This window comes from Empidonax traillii, unplaced genomic scaffold (assembly GCF_003031625.1).
Source record: "Empidonax traillii isolate 1590-97213 ecotype Southwest subspecies unplaced genomic scaffold, ASM303162v1 scaffold1296:size145063, whole genome shotgun sequence".
Taxonomy (NCBI): Eukaryota; Metazoa; Chordata; class Aves; order Passeriformes; family Tyrannidae; genus Empidonax; species Empidonax traillii.
The window spans coordinates 88,739-105,419 of NW_020956489.1; the positions used below are offsets into that span (position 1 = coordinate 88,739).

The following is a 16,681-nucleotide window of genomic DNA, read 5'->3' on the forward strand; positions in this document are numbered from 1 at the left end:
TGGGGCCTGCCTTCCCAAGAGCTGGCACTCATCGAAGGGCATTCGTGGGCTCCATTGCCCCAGCTGGAGCCAGGAGGCCTCAGAAGGTTGTCCCTCTCCCTCTGCAAATGGGATTTGGTCCTTGTCATGGCACAGGCGTTTCCTTGTATCACACGCCACAAATTCCCCCACGCCCAGGGGAGGTTTTCAAGTGTAGTGACCATATTATTTTTAAAGACATAACTGCATACAGGAAAACAACTATGCATCTATTCCCCCTGTGATTTCTCCACCTCCAAACAAGGCAGGCTTACATGTCTGAGAGGCCATCTTACAGCCCTGCATCAGCCCCACCAAGGCTTTCACTAATACTTGTTCTCACTCATTGAGGGGCTCAGTGAGCGCACATACACATTGAGAACAAAGCATTGCCCTTCTCCAGGGTGGCTTACAGCTTCTCGCTGGTCCACTCTCCTTCCCTTCCTCTGTGGTCAGGGGCAGGAAAGGGCCCATTAGGCTTTTACTGATCACTCTTGTGCTCCTATTGATAGTGTGAGGGGAAGACACCCCCCAGCAAAGCCCTTACAGATTTTACTCTCTCCTACCTGTTAATTAATCAAGATTTAGAAGGAAGAAGAGGGGAAGTGTCAAAGCTCCCTGTTCTTTACTGCATACAAAAATGGACACCATACTACAAGGGAGAGATGGATGAAAAGAAAAGCTCTGGAGAAAGGGAGCCATGTCGGCTCGAGTTACCTCCACTGAGGCCTGGGAGTGCACCACATGGGCCACCAGTACCCTGCCTCTGAATCAGGCATGGAGGCTTAGCCTTCTCCTCTGGCGTGAGAAGGAGACAGGCTTCAGCTCCCCCCCCCCCCCCCCCCCCCCCCCAGAAACAGAGGGACTGAAAAGGTGTCTTTTGTTTGCTCCCCTTGTTCATTGGAGAACTGGAGTTACTGAAGATTCAGCTTCCCCTCATCCCTCTAAAATGGGACACACTCCCCTTCTCAGAATGTGGTCCTCCATTTTCTGCTTCCCCATGGCTCACTCACCAGCACACTCCAGCATGGCTTGGGATGTGCTGTGCAATCTGAAAGCACTCGTTTACCTAGATTTGATTTCCAGTATGACGGCTCTCCCCACCCCCACCCTTTGCTCCCAAGGTAACAGCTCAAGGCTTCAAGAAAAAAAAGAGAGAGAGGAAGGTCCCATCCCCCAGCCCTCCAAACCCCTTTCTTAGCAGCTGCAAGGGAAAATACCACATCTGCCTCCAACTACACCATGAGTGACAGTCACCAACATATTGTTATTTAAAGATCAATTCTGAATGCAGTGTTCCTGTTTCTAGGCCTACATCACCCCCACGTCTCTCAGCCTCACTCCCCATTGATATTGAGAAGTGCAGGGAAAGATTGTCTTTCATGTCCAAATTGATTATTATTTAGGTATCTTGTACTATTTTTTAAAATGAAAATGAAGGTATCAATATTTCTTTAATCTTACCAGTAATTTCTCTAAAAACAAAATACGATGGAACTTGAAAAATACATTAATAGGAAGCAAAAATTAAATAGTGTGTAAATGCATGTGTGTATATATTAAATCATTGAATTCTTTACACAACAGTAACATCCTTAGGTTCATAAAACTCTAATTTTTAGAGTAGATGCAAGAAAATATTCAAAGCTGGTTCAAGATATTTTTGAAGTTGGTGATTGCTCTGAAGGAGGACAGGAGGGCTTTAAAATGTGAATAGGCCAGCTTTTTATTTTACATCTTGGACACACAAACCCATGCTAGTGGCAGAAAGGGCAATCCATTTTGTACACTGAAGCAGTCAAAATGGGGAACAAAACCCGAAGAATTTCCGTACACACCACTCAACCCAAACACAAAATAAACAAACACATGGGCAGGAATTTGCAGGAATTTTTTAGGCAATTTCTACATGATCTTGGCATTTTAATGCTAGTTTGAGCCTTTGTGGTGGAGGGAACAAATCAGAGTAGGAGGCTGGTCCCCTACTAAAATGCATTAAATAACTACAGAATGCCATAATGTCAAGGGCTGGGTGTGCAACAGTAACTGATCATAAAGGATGTATTAGGACTGGAACCAAATGCTTTGACAATATTATTGCACTGCTTTATTTGTGCAGACAGTAGTGCAACATTGTCAGAGCCAGCGATACCAGCAGCCGCTGTCACGTTCTGCACAGCTGTCCCTGCATCCTTTTGTAAGGGACTGTAACATTACAGTGTTAACCACAATAACGTTTTTATGTTTAGCCCCAATAAAACTCTGCATGACAAGGTTTATTTGCAATCGTAATTAGACAAGGTAAAAAAACTCAAAAAAAACCCCAAACCCAAAAAAAGTTAGTTTAAAAAATGACAGAGAGAAAAAAAGGGAGAGAGACAGAAAAAAAACCCCACTGTTAGTATGGCTTGTTAAACAAACCATTCAAGTCTTGTGCTACATGCCCAGTATATCTAGGCACGGTACGTTATAAAGGTTTTATACAATAAAATATTTTTCTACAGTAATGGAGAATAAAACAACAAGAGACATAATTCAGCATCCCCAAATGTATGTGTTTCCGTAAACCCCAAATTGGTCAGTGAGTGAATATGAACTACACAATTTAAAGAAATCACAGAAAGTGCCAACTCTTTGCAGTGCCTTCAGGACTTTTCTTGATTGTGCTGTGATTTTATGATGGTTGACCAATACAGATGAAAAAAGCTCTGTGTGTGTGTGTGTGTGTATACATATAGAATGGTATAAATACACAGTGCTTTGAATTGCTATGGGAAATGTTAACAGAACAAATGAAACTTACAAGTCGCTAGGTACAAAACTACCTAGCGCCTGTGCTTGAATCTCACATGCATCTGTGTGTCACCACTCAAAAATCACAGTATAAACACCATAGATTCTTAGAAACAAATCATCAGCACTAAATCCCTATAGACATTGATAGGGGACCACCTTGAACATAAGGGGAAAAGTTTCTCTAAGAGGAAAAACTATGAAGAAATCATTATAAAATTTAAATGTAGATATTGTATGGAAGTGTGTAGAAATTAATAATTAATTACTCACAAGCTATTGGTAAACAAAGCAGGTAATGTGATGCCTTGAAAGCTCCCAGGAATGTTTGGAGCTTATGTTTTAAATAGGATGTGTTTAAATTACTCCAGCCCATTTGTATAGACAGACACATCAAAATGTATAACCAGAATCTCTCTCCTTATTTAAAACCACTACCACATGTATAAAACCTTATTTCACATACGTGCATAAATACACTGGAGGAGGCATCTATTTTAGGGTTGTTGCCCACTCTGAAGAGGGTGGGCTGCTAAAGGGGGTCATGTTTCTGCCAGCCAATGCCCTTTTAATATTGCACTGCTCATCATAATTGCCAGTAGTACAACAGAAAAAGGGCTCTGGACAACAGCATACTTCAGAGACTTTCCAAAATAAGTGATAAATCAGTTAGAAACTTCTCCAAGTGATGGCCTTCTGTGCATGATTTACTCTAAAACAGATTGGTTACATTCAAAAAAAAAAAGGAGTTTCTTCAACAACCACATAGAATTAATGTAATTCTTTAAAATTAGATTTTAGTGTTTCACAAATGCATCTTGAATTATCTGCAGCAAGAGTTTAGATAAGCTTGCTTTAGGGACTTTTTTTTCCCTTACCAATTGCAAATATACTGCATTAGAGTATGTGAAAGCAAATACCAGAATTGGGATTGTTCTCCTTGCATTTCAGCACCCTAGTATTTTACAAAAGTAGGTGCATGAACTAAATATAAAATTAAAGACACAATAAGTTAATATCCTTTCTCTTGCCTTCATCTGAATCTGCTGCTAAAATATTTGGTATTAATTACATATATTCTTCTAACAGCTTAAATTATTCACTTCTAATTGCTAAGGAAATCTTGCTATTTCATGCAGGCATCTAAGCAAGGTTTCAACACAACTGCAATTCAGCAGTGAGACCTTTAAAAATCACCTACTTGCATCATGAAAACATTACTATTATAATTTTTCCTTTTTCAAAAGAATATATGGGTAGTAAGGAGAAAACATCAGTTAATCATTAAAAATCAAACATTCCAAATAATTTTAGCAATAAGTAACATTTAAAAGTCAATTTGTTAGTCTTTAGGCTTAAACTGTTTACCATTTACTTAAAGCTGGAAAACATAACTATTTGTTAATAAGAATCACTTGAAAAATTATAAAATTCTTTTATTTCAAACAATAGGAATTCAAGCAAAGGAATTCTATGCAAAAAAATCCAAACTTGAAAACAACTTTCCATGAACTGTATAGACAAGTAAGAATTGTACTAAATGCTTAAATGAATTAAACTCATTGGTTGTGGGGGAGTTTGGGCTGAGTGAGAAAATGCACTACATGAATTGCAGTTGTCATTTTATCATAGTACTATTAACCAAAAGCTAATTGATTTGGAAATGTCCCAGCCCAGTTAGAATCTTACATTGTATCATTCTTATTTTATTATACATTTCAGGTTTTCCTCCTTGGTTTTTTGTTGTTTTTTTTTTTTTCTTAACAATAATTTATCCCTAATCCAGAAACCTAGGCTAGTTTGGATATGTTTAAAAAAAAATAAAAAAAAAAAAGGGAAAAAGAAAGAAAGAAGAAAAGAAAACTAGAAGAGTGTTCGTTAAACTTTAGAAAGTTGGGGTTTTTTAACTCCAGAGTCCCAGGTTTGTGTTTGAGGGTACGAGCTTTCTTTACACGACTAGAAGACCACACACTGGAGGGAAACGGAGCGGAATTGGGGCAAAGTGCAAGAATGCCAAAGAAACACTTTGGGCTGCGAACCCTGGTTTATTGCAAAAACTCTGGACTATTTAAGCAAAGCATTAGTTTTACGAGATTTATATATTAAGCCAATGTAAATACTGGCTGGAGATAGCATGTGACTTACTGCCTCGCTCTTTGGGGGGCTTTAGCCAAAAAAAAAAGAAAAAAAAAAAAAAAAAAAAAAAAAAAAAAAAAAAAAAAAAAAAAAAAAAAAAAAAAAAAAAAAAAAAAAAAAAAAAAAAAAAAAAAAAAAAAAAAAAGAAAAAAAAAAAAAAAAGAAAAAAAAAGAAAACAGGGACCTTCTGAAACAGGGTCTTTTAGCAAAACGCAATTCTACGTGCTATCTAGACAGATAGGAGTTTTGCTACGTTTAAAAATGGGAATAGCATTTTGCAGGAGGAGTGCTGTGGCACAATGAGAGCGGGCAGCATCCGCGAACCCTCCCGTGAAACAGCCCTCGGTGCGGGCTGGGGGTGGGGAGGGAGCGCGCCCGGCCCCGGCGACAAGAATTCGTGGGGTCCCACTCCATTTCTCAGGACTGTTTGCATGGGTGAAATGTTTGAGAGAGGAAGAAGGTTAAAAAAAAAAAAAAAAAAGCTCACCACTAACTAGAGATTTCCAACCCTGCCCGCCGGCATTGCCTCTCTCTGCACTGCTCCGCGCTCGGCGCACGGGCGATGTGCCCCACGCTATCCCCGCTCCCCGCGGGCACAGCCACCCCTTCTCCACTCCTGCCGCTCCCGAGTTTTATCCCCAGCCCCGCTGCCGCCCTCAGCGGCTCCGCCCGCCCGCCCGCTCCTTTCAACACCTCGCATCGATCGCGCGACAGAACGCAAACCGACCAGCCAAACTTCACTCGGGGAACCGCCGCACTTACAACGCGGGAGGAAAAGCCTCCCGCACCGCAGAGGAACCTCTCCGGGGAGCACAGCCACGGGAGCCTCGGCACGGGAGGAGGACGAGGGGCGCCGCCGTCCTGCGGCTCCCCCTACCCTCGCATCGCCTCGCCTCGCCTCGCCCCGCGCTCCCAGCCGGGTCCTCCCGCCCCTGCCCTCTCTGCTCCGGGCGGGGGGCGCCCCCGGCCGCCCGTCCCGCCGCCGCTTGCCCCGCGAGCCATTGTCAGCGCCGCGCCCCCCGCGCCCCTGCGGGCCCGCGCTCCCGCCATTTCCGCCCAGGCGAGCGGATGCGGCCGCGGGCGGCGGTGGCGGGGCCGGCGGGCCCCGGTCCCGCGCGGTACCTGCGGCACGGGAGAGAACGAGGGGTCCCCGCGCCGCGGGGGGGAAAGTTGCCAAAAGAGGTGCAAAAGAGATGGCGGGAGCGGCGCGGCTCCGCGCCCCTCCAAACACCTCGCCCGCCTCCCGCCGCCGCCGCCACCGCCCCGGGCGCGCCTGGGCGTCGGTCCCTCATCGATCGGAACGTGGGCAAATCCTCCGGTACCAACCTCATGGCCTTCCCGCTCCAGCCTCCATCTTTGACTAGTTGACATTCAGCTCCTGCCTGACCAGCTCCTCATTAGCATATCCTCCCGCCATTGGCTCGCCCCTGCGCTAGTCTTTGCCACCGCTCCCGCCATTGGCTACCGGGGAGGATATTTAAAAATATTACCCTGCCGCCCATTGGCTGCCCCGTGCCGACGTCACGGCACGCTCTTTATTTTAACAATGAATGCACAAACACATTCTCCCATTCACAAATTTTTTTTTTTTCCAGTAGTTTGCCCGCCTTTTCTCCAACTAAATTTTCATTGAATTTTTTGTTTCAACTGAGGGGGTCCCTGGTTGTAAACAGATAAATCAAAGGCGAGCAGAGGGGGGACCTGAGCAAATATTATTTTCTTCCTCTTTCTCTCTTTTGTTCGGCGATGCTGGTGTTGGGGGAACAAAACCGATTCTCAGCCGTCCCGGATCGGAGAAGTGTGGTCGGGGGGGAGGGTGCCTTACCCAGGAGGTTGCAGCTATTTTGTGTCTATTTCGGTTTCAAAGCTGGACATCTTTCCCTCAATTAGAAAAGCAACCGACGCCCGGGCTAAACAAACCGCTAAATTAGTCAACTTTAGAATAGTAATTACTACTGTGGGTGCGGATCGTTCCCCTGGGGGTTCGGTGGGTGCGTGCCCACGGGGGAGCTGCTCCGCTCCCTCGTGGAGCGGCATGGACTGCCACACTCCTCTCCCGCTCCTCCCGCAGCAGCGGGCTGAGCCAAGCAGGGGATTTAATTGTGACCGACTGGAATACACCAGGTCACTCCAGTGCACTTTCATGACAAGAGCTTTTCCTTTTGTAAGCACCATTGAGCTGCAATCGGGCGATATCAAAGTTTACAGGCTAGGGAGGGAGGGTTTCCAGCATTTCTCTTGCCTTGCAAATATAAAACACAGGAATCATTGAAACATTCATTAACAAAGACTGAGAGAGTATTGAGAGACAGTCCTTCTCACAGGGAAAGGTCTTGGTGAGTTTCTCTTTTGGAAAGGTTTCTGCCGTATTGTTAACTAACAAACTCACAACTGTGCAGTTACTTCCCCTTCCATATACATAGTTCCTCAGTTCTTCAACAATCGATTTGAACAGATGTTTGTAAAATGAAAATGTTTCCATACACCAGTGAGACAAACTTATCAGCAAAGGATCTGGGTAAGCTGTGAGATAACAATAACTTTCGTACACTTTTATAATGATAAAGGTTTTTTCCCTCTTCGACTGTATTTACTGGCATTTTATTAAGTTGCCTGTCTTAAAAAAGAAAAACAAAACAAAATAAAACCACCAACTTTCTAAATTGTTGCATTATATTAGTTTTAAAATATCCTTTCATTTGTTCACTACCTTCATATCAAATCCAATCCAAAAATATAATTTGTGTTAAGTATTAACCAGAATTTTACATTATACAAGATGAAGGATATTAGCTATTTTAAAAAATAAACTAAACTTCCTTTGTATCTATTCTTGGTCTTGGAAGTTGGTTCTGATTTGGATATTTTCTCCATAAATGTATGCATATATGTGCGTAGCCCCCCATGCACAAACATTGAACCCAAGTTGTAAATGCTGAATCTGGATACTAATGGGTGGGGACTTGGAGCAGCGGATCTCTGGCAGTGTTTTTGGAGATGGGAGAGAAGGGCAGTGGGCTGTGAAATCACACATTCCTGTCCAATGGAGCTGAAATAATGGTATTGTTCTCTGGAAAAGAGGTTGCTTTTCTCTTCTCCATTCTTCCCCTGATCTGTGGGGACCTGATTGTGCAGTTAATCAGCAAAAAAACGTTTGATGTAAGGCAGGGCGTGAATTCAAAAGGGCCAGGGGGGATTCAAGAGGGATTCTTCTGTCTGTTAGAAAACGTTTTTCTGATTTCAAAATGGTAGGCATTTGAAAAGCTGCACTGGTCTGTCTTCAGAGATCCGAGTTAGTAGTAGGTACCAGCACTAATTATATCGCTTCCTTTGTGGGTTTGACACTTTACTGCTGGGGAACAAAAAAAAAGCAAAAACAGAAACAAAAAAAAAAAAAACACACAACACAACAACAACAAAAACCACACCACAAACCACAAAATAAACAAAAAAAATCCCCAAATAAACAAAAAGTAGATATCTTGCAGCAAAAAAAAAAAAAAAAAAAAGGAAGATGTCCTTCCCGGAGCAAAGGTGAGCCCCTATATCCCCACAGTTAATTCTTTCAGCTTGCTATCAGTCGCCAGAGAGTTTCCTTATGCCTTGCTACACTTTTAGCATTGCACGATTCAGAGTAAAATAGAGCACGTGGAGAGCAGCAGGTAGGTAAGCTGGTTTTGTAGCGCTTTTTGGTGACCTATGTCCTGAGCATGACATCCACCTCCCCAAATCTTTGAACATGTAGCCTTTCCTGTCCCACACTGACTTCTCCGAAAATCTTTCTTGCCAGTCTTGTCTTGAATGCCAAGAATACTTGCAGTTTGTTTCTTATTTCAGTGTGGTCGTTTTCCAATCTTTTTAACAAAACGTTTTCTGCCGATTTTTGCTGTTTTATATACACAACATCCTGCTACCATTCCTATGCACATCGTCTATACATATTTAAATATGTAAATTCATTGCAATCCCTTTGCTTCTTATATTATTATAGCTGCACAGGAAATGACACATCCTAAACAAAGGCAACTGCCGTGGATATTTACGTGAAAAATGTGTAACTTTACAGCAAGCTCCGAAGGTCTTTGTCAGTTTAACTTTGAACAAACTGTAAATAAAGTTAATGAAAGGTCCCAACTGCCCACCTCCATCCCCAGACCCAGATTTATCACTGTGTGCCACAACCCTTTCCATGTGCTCCTTCCTGCTCCGTGAAAGGAGAATTGCTCTGTTGTAATGCTGGATTGGTTGATTTAATTTCTGTGTTTCAGGGCCGGGGGACATTGGGGAATTCTTTGGATTTTTTTTGGTGTGTTTTTCTGCAAACGTGCAGTTGTGCTGTTTCCTCCCATTGGAAAGGAGGCTGAGGAAAGTCATTTGTTCTGCTGTTAGTTTGCTTTCAAGAAGGGTTTCTTGCAAATGTCCAATGCTGGAGAAGAATGGCTTTTTTATCATTTTTAAACATCAAGGAGGGAAAGGAGAAAAGCTTTTTTCTGCAGATCTTGAGGTGTTTTTGCAGTGTAACTCAATCTGATGTCACTGGGGGTGGAGTCTCTGTTGCGTTTGCTTAAACTGGAGCTGCCTCTGTTCAAGGCCTTGTGGCTGAAAGTTCTTAAATTTGTGGCAGACAGGCATGACTATTCCTTAATGAGACCCCTGCTGCAATAACGCATTTTTTATTTTAATCAGCTTCTTAATGCTATTAATTACGATTTCTTTCATAACACTCTTCCCATCTGCAGGGTTAATGTGGTCCCACATGAGCAGCATAGTAACACACTGCACCTTTACCGTCTGTGTGAAAACACATGTACAGACTCTTATAAAACCTTCTTAATTAGGTCTTGAACATACATACGCTTTGTGGGTGTGGGTGACAGAAACAAAGAGAAGAGAGGAGGGCAAGAAAAAATTCACAGAAGTTTCCAAAGATATTTACAGAGGCAGTTATAAATTAAACTTCATCCTTGTGGAAGATTGCTACATTTAGGAAGGATAGATTTGATTTTTACGTTTTGTCTTTTATTCCCAGCTCCCTAGCTGCAAACATTTGCTTCTTAGAAGAGAACTGTAAGGTTGAATTCAAAACTAATTGATAAAACTCCATGGGAGACAGGAACAATTAGATTCATAAAATGTTCACAGGGCAGCATTGACTGTTCATGTTTAAACTTAAACAGATTGGACTTTTGGTCTGCTTCAACTTCAGAAAATCAGTACCACTCCTTCTGAGAGGGTGGAAATCAAAGACTTCTCTGAGCTCAGCTAAAATCTCTAAAATTCTTTTCTCATTTAGCACAGCTACCTTGACTTCTTTGTAAAAGCACTAACTTGAAAAATTAAATGAACCCTTAATTTAATCACTGATCTGAATTATCCTAAAATTTGCCCCCAAATATGTCAGATTTCACAATTCCCATATTTTTACCCAGGTATTTTACCAAAAAAAAAAAAAAAAAAAAAAAAAGAAGTTTTCTTTGAATAGACTTTCATTCAGACCCATGAGAATAAAACAGTTTAAAATTTTTCTGTGTATGCCTGTCTCTCTCTACATGTGTCCACATATTACTGAAATTAAAATTGTTTCTTTATTTTTCTGCAGATTCTTATAGTTTTTCATCAAATACAACTTGTTAAAGGATTTTTAAGTAAAAAGAGCAACTAACCAAACAAAAAACCCCCAAACCCAAAAGCTCTATTCACAACCAAAAAGCATCCTCTAAAACATTTTAGTAATTTAAAAGTTGTCAGAAACGATTTCGAAAAGTTTAAAATATACCCAAATTCACCACTCCACAACCACATCTTTATTTAGATGGAGCAATCGTTTTAATGTGATAAAAATGCAATATTTTCTTCAGGATATTTTCTTATCTGCAGGATTGAAAACAAGAAAGGCAGAGAAATCTCGTTCGTTTTGCTAAAAATAAATAATCTTAATCATTTCCTAGCTAGCAGATGGCCAAAAATACCTTGCATGTTTCCATAAACATATCCAATCGATAGCTTCGAAAGTGATTGAATGTAACCGAAATGCAGTCAGCCCAGAGAACTCAGCTCTCTCCCGATCAAACCTCTACAAAGCAGGCTCTTGTGCTCGGCTTGACAGTGTCCGAGAGGGAGGGGAGCGGCAATGAGAAAACCAGTCACTAAATGCGAGTTATGAATGAGGGATTGGATGGGAGGAAAAAAAATAAAGGGGGGGGGGTTGGAGGGAAGAGAGAAGCAGCTAATGCAAAAATCAGTTTAATTCCGTCGGGTTTACATGGATGTGATTTTTCCCTCGATCCCATAGCGTCTGTGGACCCGTAGTTAAACCCATCTCTAGCCCAAACCCCGACACACATCCCCGCTACAGGAAAGAGGGGCATTGTGCTCCTCGGCTCACATTTTCTTCTCCCCCCTCTTTACTCGTCCCCCATGTCTCCCCCCCTTCCTCTTTTGTAAATCAGAACGAGGAGGTTTTATAGTGAGTCTAATTCTCACTCCCTCCATTTCCTTCCTTTCTGCATTTTTTATCCCCCTTCCACCCCGCCCCTCCCCTGCTTTCAGCCCTGGTATTGATTAACCACTTCGCTGCTACCCCTCCGCTCTGCCGAGCTCCAACCGCTGTCGAGCCCGGCCCGGCTCAGCCGAGCCGAGTCCAGCCGTGCCGGAGCTGCTGAGCTTCGGCTGCCCCAGGGCCGCTGCCCCGGCTCCGGTCCTGGCGCTCCCGACCAACCCTTTGAAGTCAGTGGCACTTAATGGAATTTAATGAGGCTGTTGCAGCGCCGGGAGTGCCCGGCCGGCTCCAGGCGCGGGGAGAAGTGGTCAAACCATCCGCCACCGAGCCAAAAGTGGGGTGTTTTAGCAGCGGAGTGCTGCCCCCGGGATTATGGAGCGGTGGAAGGAGGACTGTGAGGCAGTCACGGGGGAAAAAACCGAGCACTGAAATAGTTAATGGCCCCTGGATGCATTGATTAGTATTGATGGCTTTGGTAGTTTTAATGGATTTGTTGTTTGTGGGAGGTGGGGAGCTTTTGCCTTGCTTTGAATTCTAACCCCCTGGCTGGAAGCTTGCTCCTAATTGCATGCACAGCATTCCTTCGGAGTGGGTGGTATCACCTTTTACTGCTGCTCTCTTCCACAGGGAAGGCCTGTAAAAAATCCCTTTCATGTGCCCGAAAGTCAATACCCAGGGCTCTGGATGGCTGCTGTAAAAACAAAACAAAATCCCCTCCCTCCCTCGCCAAAAAAATAATTATATAACTATATATATAGGGAGAGAGAGAGCAGAAAAGAGCAACCCCTCCCTGCAGACAAAGGTGGGGGGCGGGGGGGGCAGTTGGGTCCTTTTGCAAACCCAGGGCAGAGACAATTTCAGGCTGGTGTGGAAAGAGCCCCTATTTTTACAGCTGTTGGGGACACTTTCTCAGGGGGTTGCAGTTTGGGAGCTGGAGGTTTCAATGTGGTTCTGGTCAATAAAAATGGATGTGGCTTGAAAATGCCTGTGCCAATGGCACGGAGGATGGAGGGTCAGGAGCAGTGCTTAAAAGGTTAAAAAGGACTGGGTGAGTGGGAAGCTGTAGGGTTATGGGTGGAGTTATCCACACTTGTAAAAAAAAGCACAACAGAGTAAACAAATTCATCTTTCAGTTAATGTCAGGATGAAGGTAAGAGTTGTGTGGTTGTCGTGCCTTGCTGTGTCCAGCACCCAGCTTTTGGAAATAAAAAATTGGAGAGATTTTACTAGAAAACCATTACACCAAGTTTATTTTTCATTCTATCCCCAAACTGTGCAAATACGATACCAGTTTAAGTTACAAGTGAACTTCATGTTCACTTCTCTCTTTGCTGGATCTTAAGTTCTTTAGCACTGAGGAGAGAGGGAGCAATCATTAAGCGTTTAAAAATCCATGCAAAATAAATCAATGTGTTTCTGCCATCCACATTTCAATTCAATAACATCGTTTTCATAGAGCTATTTCATTAGGATGGAACAACTCACCTGTAAGTAATTACAGCTGACTTGCTTTCTAGCAGAGACCAATACAAGTCCAGAAAGGGGATAAAGGTTAGCTCAAAGAAATACTGCAGAGGTTTGGCATGGGTGTAAAAGCAAATACCTGTGTTTCCTCCTTAGAAAGCAAGCGATTTTGAGTCATCATTTAAAAGAAAATTTGTATCTGTGCCTTGAAGCTTCATTTTAATCTAAAATTTAAAAGCAAAACCCAGTTTGGAAGTGTTTCATCGGCAAAAGGTAACGTCAGTACCAAACAGAAAAAAGCTCCAAATCGACAAACAACTCAAAGTTCCTATAAAAATTGTTTGAGAAATCCACCTTTCTCAGATTTCACACAGGCTCAAGCAGTCAAATTGGTTGATATTTGTTGTTGTAATTACGCTTCTTGTTGAAATTGTGTGTTGGCACTGAGTTACATTTGTTTGAAATTAGTTTATCAGTGTAACACTAACTTAAGAATGAGTTCAATGGTTCAAAAGCGCACTACTTTGAATGAGATAATTTAAGTGGAGCTGTATATGAAAAAAAACATGAAAAGTATTTTAAATTAATTTTTATATCTAATAGTCACTATCAAATTTAAAGAGCATATTTTAACATAAAATTTCATATAAAACTTTATTTAAATCCTAGTTCAAATGCTTCCTAATTTTATTTAACAATTTTTTTATACAGGAAACTGCCCAAACATTTTGCATTAATTCATATTGATGTGCAACACTTATTTTTATCTCACCTAGAATTTGCAATAGGAAGCTCTCCAGGACTTTTTCCTTTTAGAAAACCCTGTGTTTCTTAGTAACAAACAAAATTTTAAATAGAAAGAATCTTTTTCAGGATTAACTAATTTCTAAGTTCATCCTTTCAACATTCTACAAGCTTTTGTACGGGCATTTTAAAACAAAATATCGACAAAATAAAATGCCTTCCTAAAATCCCTAGGATGCACTCATATTCAAAATTCTATTGATTTGTACTTCGAGGTCTTTTTAGAAGAAAATTAAAAAGATCATTTTGCTGTAGCTAACTACTAAAATGTGCTTTGAGACAGGGAGGGAGAAAAGGGAGTTGGGCTGTGACAGATTTGAAACATTTTTTAGGAGAGTGCTACAGCTACAAAATCTACACTCAGTCTTTTGGGAGTTCACTCTCTTTGTTTTAGTGTCAAGAAGAACATTCAGATTATTTTATTTAATTTATTTATTAAATTAAGGCAATCCACAGAACTTAATCGGAAGCAAACCACAGGATTCAGTTTTCCATCTTCCCAAATCTGTTGCTTAGTTGTTTTTTCTTCCATATAGTTAAAAAACCCCTCAACACCAATCTAAAACAAAATAAAGTGAACTACTTGCATTTCAGGAAGCATGAAAAAAAGATGGTTATTTCCTTCGTTCACTGAATTCACCTTAACAAATTATTCTGGAATTTCATTGTTTGAAAACTGAAGCATATTTATCTCCCAGACATTTTATGGCACTAATCTGTTTGACATTCAAGAAAAGTAACTGAAGAAAACCACCTCTTTCCCACCCCCCAGCCCCCCTGGCCCCAGCAGAATTTCCAGTTAATATGATTCTGTTAGCCCTGACCAAACAGGAGGAATCAGCAGAGTATTATGGGAGATTTATCTAAGGGTCACACCTCACTTCTGAGTTAAGAATTTATATAAAATTAAATAATTATAAAGGCTTTCTCATTCTTATGGTATCTGTAAAATAGGTGCTAGATATGAAGATAGTTGTGTTTGTTGAGGTATGAGAGCAGTGTCCGGGCAGCAGTAGCAGAGCTTTTTGTTTCTCTGTTAAATTTTGTAATCAACCTTTCCTTTTTTAACTCTAATATTCTACCAGAAAACACTTGTGCAAATGCAGTTGGTACATTTTAAAGGCGCTGATCTATACAAATAGAATTATGAAATTATGGTTTAGTTATCAAACTGTTTATTTCAAAGGGCTCGTGAAGATTCAGCCTAAATTTGGGAGTTTTTGGGGGATGAACATGTGGCTGTGATTTCAGTTTGACTATCTCATAAACTGTCCTTTCAAAATGAAATAGAAAACTGCAGAAAAAAATGTTCACAGCTTGGCTTGGCTACTGAATTGCAGTCTAGAACTGAATTGAAAACTCATCTCTATTGCTTTTAGTTGTTAACCAATATAACTTTGTTTTAAGCTTGCAGCCTTAGTGAATGCTTCCAAAGTTAAATTTAATCTTTGTATTGCTCACTGGCACAAGTGAAGCTTAATTTTAAACAATGTTTATTAAAGACTTTGTTTCAAGAATAATTTCTCCTTCCCTTACAACTTGTATGGTTTGCTCTTCTCACAAATCCAAAATAATTAATATTGGCATTTTGTTAAATTATTTTCTCTCAAGTTGTGTGCCAATTATTCAAGGTCATCAAAGATTAATGGTTCAATTATATTTAAAATATCACTTGTAAGCTCACACCCAGTTTCCAGTCACCTCTGGTCAACCAAGCAGAGCACCTACCTTTCTTATAATCTAACATTCCTCATCATTTGTAGTGAAAGATACTGAATTAGTTAAGCAAGACTTTACTGGCACAAGAGGACAATGAAAATAAATTAATTAACAAGCCCTGAAAAATAATCTTTGCAATTACAGAATTTCTTCGCTTCATATCTTACACACAATGTGCATTTAATCACAGGAAAGTGGTGGTGCTCTAAGGTGTAAAAGACCCTTTAGAAATATTTCAGTCAACACTGCTGGCTCTTGAGCATGTTTATGTTTGCCTTTCATGTCAATAGGGGAAAAATAGCAACGAAATTTTGGTGTTTATACACCTTGGAGCTGGGAAGTCCTCGTTAAATATACCAATCTGTAGCTGGGTACATTTATGCAAGAATGAGAGCTTCTTTGTGCTAATTGAAATCTGTACCTGGAAAATTATAACCCACAAAAAGAACTAATTTTTCAATTGGAGCTCAAACCTGTGAGCTCAAACTGGGAGCCTGTGACCAAATCCAAGACAAATTCAGGTACAGTTCTCTATGAACACTCTCTCACAAAATAGGAGCTTTTTCTGTTAGTGAAGATGGAATTCAGATTGTAGAACTCATCTGTTAATATCAAACAGATAACAGTGTCTTTGCAAAACATTTTAAAATATTCCTTATCCACAATGTTATCTTTGTGACTAAATGATTTTAGTAAATGTTTCAGGAAACATGACATTAGTTAACAGAGTGCAAAGAGTCCCTGTTTGTCTCAATCTTCTGAGTATTGCTTGTAGTGGACTGAGTCCACATTTAAAACATTCAAATGCTTTTCCCCAAATGACATCAAAGACTGTTTAAAACAATATTTGGTTGATCCGGGAGCAAATGTTTGAATTTGGGAAGGAAGGGGCAAATATAACCTACGCATGGTCGCTGTAGCACATCACACACGTTCTGAGGTGGGCAAAGGTTGTCACAGGGCAGAGCTGCTGCAGGAAGGGGAAAAAAGGGCAACAGATTCAAATGGTCAGAGGGTGTTGGAAGGATTTTGTGACTAGGCAGAGAAAAATTGAGAGCACTACCTTCAGGGAAGGTTTGATTTTTGAATGGACAATATTAAAAGGGAACCAGAGATTCTGCAGGACAGAATCAGTTCACCAGTTCTTCCAAATACTTGGTTTAATATCACCTGCAAAGAGGTGAGTTTGCAGCAGAAACGAGAGACAACATCTTCTTTGGACCTAAGGTTAGAAGGAAACTACCCTGA

The 16,681-nt window shown here is 41.1% G+C and overlaps 1 long non-coding RNA gene across 1 annotated transcript in view; it reads right to left on the reverse strand.

Moving 5' to 3' along the window:
- The window catches only part of LOC114069539, an 11,167-nt gene extending 4,865 nt beyond the window's left edge, over nt 1-6,302 (reverse strand). Inside the window, exon 1 of the long non-coding RNA XR_003573798.1 lies at nt 6,274-6,302. This is a non-coding gene — a long non-coding RNA (uncharacterized LOC114069539). The remainder of the gene's footprint in view (nt 1-6,273) is intronic.
- Nucleotides 6,303-16,681: the final 10,379 nt, after the last annotated feature.